The following is a 6,706-nucleotide window of genomic DNA, read 5'->3' as shown; positions in this document are numbered from 1 at the left end:
TCGTTGTTCATTCTGAAAATATTAATAGAAAGCGTTTCTTTACTTCAAAGACAGTATTAAATTTTATATACAGAGTGGAAGGGAACCTAACACATTAATTAATTCACAGGGGTAATAGATTAAGTCAATGCGAACAAGTTTTGAGAAATAAGTTTTTTGATATGTCCAATAGTTTTGAGAATGTGAAATGTAATGTGTTGCAACCCAGCAGAGGTCATCTTCGTAGCGGAGATGAGTATAACTGCAATCGTCTATTACTAAAGAATCGGGGGGAGTTGACTATCGGGGGAAGATGGTTATTTCTTTGTAGTTTCACATTCTTCCAAGGGAGAATGCCACGCGTATGCGTGGGACAGTTGAATGTCTGTAGAGTGGAAGTTAACTCATTTTGAACGTGTTCTTGTTGTGAGAAGAAGAAAAACAAGAAAACATCCCATTTATCTGCTAAAAATAATTGCAAAGGTATGTTAAAATTTTAATACATCCTTGAATTTGTAATAACTGTCAAACTTTTGTAATGGATATTGTAGTAAAGGTTCTAGACTTTGTGTATTGTTAACAACCAACGACCTTGTTCCGCCATCTTAGGTTGCGTCACAGCACTAGGCATCTTACCCGATACTTGGGGAAGATGGTCCCTTTTTTCGGGGTAAAATGGCAACTTGTTGCAGGTGTTTTATTTTTTGTTTTATTGCAGAGAATGTATAAACATTACGTAAGATCCTCTAATAGAAGTCAATGGATTGAGGACAGTCTTCAACTTGCGATGGAACATGTTGTAACAAAGGGTACAAACTGTTTTAGAGCATCGCAAGCATACGGGATTCCTTACCGTACCCTTAAACGCCGCCTAAAAAGGACTAATGACAAAAAAAGTACTGGATTGAATTCATTATGTGCAATAAAATATTTCACGAGTCTCGCACAGCAATAAAATATGTGCAATGACTGTGTTGCTAACAAGTGATAAACGAGTGAAAAATTGTCCATTAACTTTAGATTAAGTCAATTTTGTTATATAAATATATCAAACCAAGTTCATGTAAAATACACACATCAGTAAATGTGTTAATTGCATTTGCCATCTTACCCGACTATCGGGGAAAGATGCCTGCTGTGCAGGCAAGAAGAAAACCTGTGTCTATTAAACGAGGTAATTAATGTTTTCTGTTTTGTACCAAAAATATAGTTTCAAAATACCTTACAGGCATTGATATTTCAATATTAAATTCAAAACTAAATGAACAATATCTTAAATTTTCAATCAAAGAAAAAGTCAGGCATCTTCCCCCGATCCACTCTATTAGAATTATATTGTTGTCAGCATGCATATAATTGCAAATCAGTTATTTTTTGTAAACTAAACATCTACAGATTTTATTGGATTGTTTGGTTTAAATAGAGTCTTTCAATAAATAATTTTTGTCGAGTGCCTTCATCCATATTGAATACAATACTTACAGCTACACTCCTGTTTTTTAAGAAAGCAAACTTCTTCCTTCGCTAAATGCCAACTCGAAGTCAAACTGAAAAATCTGCTTGTTAGGGTATGATTCACGGTACAATATCTGTTCTTTACTTTACGTTATTTCCAACCTGCCTTCTAAGTAGATATGAGATATGCTCGTAGACGTAATATTTGTCATATTCCGTTTTAAAATTGAGGAAATATTGCCGTCTAGAAATAGGCCATATATATTATGAATTTACAACAACGTTCTTTCTTCCACCCAGTAAGCCAGGGCTTGCCAAACTTTTCATAGCGAGGGCCACATTAACCATTCGGGAAAGAATCGCGGGCCTAGTCACGTAAGTTTAAATTAAGTCTAAGAAATCATCATCATATCCGTCACGTATTAGACCCTGCAGGATCTGTTACGGTCTCATGCCAGCGCTTGCGTGGTCTTCCCAATTTCCTCTTTCCTCGTGGTACATAAGTAAGTATCTGTTTAGGCCATCTAGTGCGATCCATCCTTTCGACATGTTTTTTCCACTGAAGTCGATATTGTTAGCGACACAATCTCTGGTTGCTCTGTTGCCTCTTTCGCGCTTGGGCTGGACAACCCACGGTCGCTTAGCGGCTGAATGCTTGCAACCAGTAACCTGTATTGTAGCAACATCATTGTTACCATAGTATATGAGGAATTTGTTTAAGAATCTAGGCCTCTGATTTGATTTCATCAATCGAAATCTATACTAATAATAAATCTGTAGCCAAAATTTTTCTGGTAATTTTCGATTTTCCAAAAATAATTGGTGTTAACATGTATAATTAATCATCCTGAAACCGAAAATCGCTTTTTTGACATTTTTGTTTGTCTGTCTGTCTGTCTGTATGTTTGTTACCTTTTCACGCGATAATAGCTGAACGGATTTCGATGAAAATTGGAATATAAATTAAGTTCGTTGTAACTTACATTTTAGGCTATATGGCATTCGAAATACATTATTTAAAAGTTGGGTTATAAGGGGGCCTGAATTAAATAAATCGAAATATCTTGCTTATTATTAATTTTTGTGAAAAATGTTACATAACAAAGGTTTCTTTAAAAATGATTTCCGATAAGTTTTATTCTTTGAAAAATTTTGATAGGACTGATATTTATAAATGAGTTTTAAAATTAAAATAACTACCATCTAAGGCGGTGTAATGAAATAAAAAACAAATGACCGTCTATAAGGGTCCTTGGACAACAACAATCGAAAGCTATGAAGCATAGCCTACAGAGAATGTTTCTGTGTTTGTATGAAGTAATATCGGAAGCTAAATTAACCGATTTGTATAATTAATTACTATTTCACCATTGGAAAGTGTAGTTTCTCTAGATGGACATAATGCTATAATGTTATTACAGTAACTTCTGAGTGAATCGAGGACTGGTAAGATTAAAATAGCTTCTTATGCACAGAAAACTTGATAGGCTATTCTGTACATTTTTATTCTATCCAAAATTTAAGGATATACAAGACTTTTAAAATAACAATACAATACATTTTCACCGCCGCCTCAGATTATAGCGTTGTTGTTCCTACAGTAACTCCTATGTGCATAATATAAAATTTTTGAGTAGAAAGAAAAAACTCATTTATTCATTCCATGGCAATGGTACATAGGAGATCGTGAATTCTTACATTTTCGAAAGAAAGAAATATAATTACATATCACGTATCACTATTTAAGTTATTTGAAGGGTTCAGAACCATAGTGCGCCAAGCGCCATTTACTGAAGACGTAGAAAAGAAGGGTTAAAATTATGTTATTAGTCCATAATTCAATGGAAACATATAGCAAGTAATATAAAGTATACACATTAAAACTAAAAGATACGTCAATCTTCATTAAACTATGGTTGCATGTAATAACAATAAAAGAAACATGTTAAAGGAATTATCATTGCACCAAATGCACCATTGGGGCAATGACAATTCCTTTGTTCTCTGGATCAAAATGATCGCATTTTAATTATTTAAATACAATTTAAATTAACATATTAAACGATTTATTCTTCTATCAAACACGAATGTTCCCTGGATCAAACGTCCTATTTTAATTATGTAATTACTTTATATTTATTTCTAACGGGTGCAGCGGAGTGCAGGGGTACGGCTAGTTCGTGAATAAATTAATCTTCTTTTATTGACTTTTATTTATTTTTTTTCAAGTTAGGAAATGGGCCGAGCAAAAGTAGCTCGCGGGCCTGAGTTTTCCAAGCCCTGCAGGAAGCGGTAGCATTGAAAAATATTTTCACCTGATTCCTGTAACCGGCCCTTGAATATTTCTTCATCTGATATACTAAATTTTTGCCTTTTATTTCCAGCACAAAGTCTGTTACCAGGATTCTTCTAAATTGGATTTAAGAATATTCAGTAAACCTACTTAAACTTATGAAGTATTGTTTTCGTGCTTTCAGGACGTTAAAGTACTATATTGCATATACAGTATATTTTTCCCAATGGAATTATAAAAAAATGAGCTTCTCTTAAGGCTATAGGTCGGTGAAACTAATGGAAAAAAAAATGTGTTATTTTTTAAATGAAATAATGTTTGAGTGTTTTTTTAAATCTGTGCTTATTTTGGCTCTGTGACAATTTAAAGCCCCTCGGGACGAATTTAAAGGGACTACCGCGTGCAGCCCTTTAAACTGATACTCAGCTGTCATTCTGACAGACTTTGTTCTTCATTATAACTAATTTTGCTTTCGATTCAGTTCATATTTCGCGCTGATATGTAGAAGAAAAATGTGTGTGGTAAACCTGTATAGAAAGGAAGTATATCCATAGTATAGGGCCTCTTCATATACATGCTGCACTTTGATACTCGTTTTCTCGATTTTCCATTTTTCAACATTTTGCATAATTCAAAATGCTCCAAAGAATGCAAATTTTCTTCAGTCTCAGTGAAACTTTACACAGAAGTCCACAAAAGCATGTGAAGTAAACTAACACATATGTTTTCTTTTGCTATTGAAAGTATTTAAATCACCTTGTGGTGAGGATGTGGTAAGTTTTTATTATACTGAAAAATTAGCACCTAAAAAGGTATTTTTTTTTTCCAGAAAAAGTAATTGGAAAAATATGAAAGCATGTGCCATTTTGCGTACTGTACTTCCATCAGAAATAAATTAAACTACTGGCTTGTGCAGCAACTGCTGCAAACTAAGTTCATTAGACATTCAAATAAAAATTTTTCAGATTTATTTTAAATGAAAAATACCAGATATTGTGAAAGTTATTTGCTTCCATAATAATGAAACATACTACTTCTGAATATTTTTTTATGCCAAATACATTTTCTTGAGCCTATACATGTTCAGTTTTTGAGTTTGAACGCGAAAACGCAAGTAACAATGTCAGGACGATCAGTGATTTAATCATCTGGGAGTAAAGCAATAGCTAATTTAGGTCATTGTGGATTGTAGTTGAAAGTTAAAAAAAGTCAGGTTTGCCATGCTTTCGAACAATAGACATAGCGTCTTGGTATAGCTGCTGCATGTTTCGTGAACTACTTTGAAATGTAGAGGGTAAAATCATTTTATCCTGCTAAGAGATATTGCTGAAATGATCGGGAGACTACAAAACCTTGCAGGACTCTTATTTTACCAGTAACTAATATCTTTTGGTCTTTCCTTAGGAACTGTTATTTTTGCGCTCTCTCGAGCCAATACTGAAGAGAATCACACATATAAATATCTGCACCACACCGCCATTAAATATATGAAAGAGACTCAACCCCACTTGATTAATAACTATAAACATATTTTATATTTAATAATATTATTATCTTACGTAAGCTTTATAGTTCTCAGTAACATATATTATATATACTATATAGCCGCCACTCAGTAAATTATAGAAATGAAGATCTAACCTAAGATATTCTCTACATCCACTTATATCACCCGAAAACGTTTCACTTTTATATCATCTATATAGCATTAATAATATATTGTAATATAATTATTAATGAAAAATGCAATCCTGCAGGTCATGGTCTTCGTGTAATATTGTTTATTGTAGTGTGTATTTTGTTTTATTCTGGATTCTCAAAACTGACGATAGATGGGTTTTGGAAAATAGGAAAATTATGTAGGAAAACTAACGCTTCACTGAAAGTTACTATTTTTCTAAAAATCCTTGGATGCCAAGCTTCAAAATTACGGGTCATTCATTAAAATCCGTTCATCAGTTTTCCCGTAATTTCCATAACCAGTTCAAATTATATATATATATATATATATATATATAAGAAACATTATGTAGACTTTGAAAATTGGGACAATTATAATTCAATTTTAAAGTAAACCAATTAGAATATCAAAGTGAAGAATTGTGTATTGCTTGTCCACATTGTAAGAAATATACGCAAAGGTTTAAGATTAGTTGAAGGGATCATCAGTAAAAGGTGCTATCTAACAAAATCTGAATTTGTGCCAAGGTGAACTTCCACTTCCGATCCTGATATATAAATGTAATCCAATCTGGACACCAGATTCGCATGTTGTTTCCATTAATCTTTTCCGAAGAATTTTGCACACAAGACCAGAAAATTGAATGAAAATTATAGCTGATATGGAAACGGAATTGAACCTGTGCGTCACATTTAGATTTTGTTAGTTGGCACCTTTTGCTGGTGAGACCTGAGAATGCGGAAGTTAGAAATGTCACAAGTCCATAGCCTTAAAAACCAAATGTAAAATAGTATTTGAAGAAGTAAAATTGATTCAAATTGAATCAACAAACAAAACTTTGTTCATAAACCAAAGTTTACACTGCACTTTGATTCAGGATTAATGGTACATATTTTAGGGACTGATAATATAGGTAAAAAAGTTCGTATAAGCATGTTTCCAATTTTCAATAGGTATGAAAATAAAACAAGCTAGTACAAATGGTATGAAGGAGCGACAAATGGATGCGCACTATTGAGTACGTATAATGTGTTTAAAAATCCATATTATGATTATTTTTAATTTAACTCTATTGTCTGTATTGTACGCTAATGTGCTGTAGACAGATAATATACACTGCATAATGAATACGTCCGAATGGATAGCTCAGTTCGTGAGTAAAAACACTTATTGTTAATACAGTACTGTATTTTGATTAAACAGAAACCTAATGAAAATGATCAAACTCAAAATCGCGATATATCCTAGTTTACATAAATGGATAACTACTTTTCTTCCCTCCTACACCTAGCATCATG

This window comes from Periplaneta americana, chromosome 7, assembly GCF_040183065.1.
Source record: "Periplaneta americana isolate PAMFEO1 chromosome 7, P.americana_PAMFEO1_priV1, whole genome shotgun sequence".
Classification (NCBI taxonomy): Eukaryota; Metazoa; Arthropoda; class Insecta; order Blattodea; family Blattidae; genus Periplaneta; species Periplaneta americana.
The sequence above is the reverse complement of the archived record's forward strand: the minus strand, read 5'-3'. Positions refer to the sequence as shown.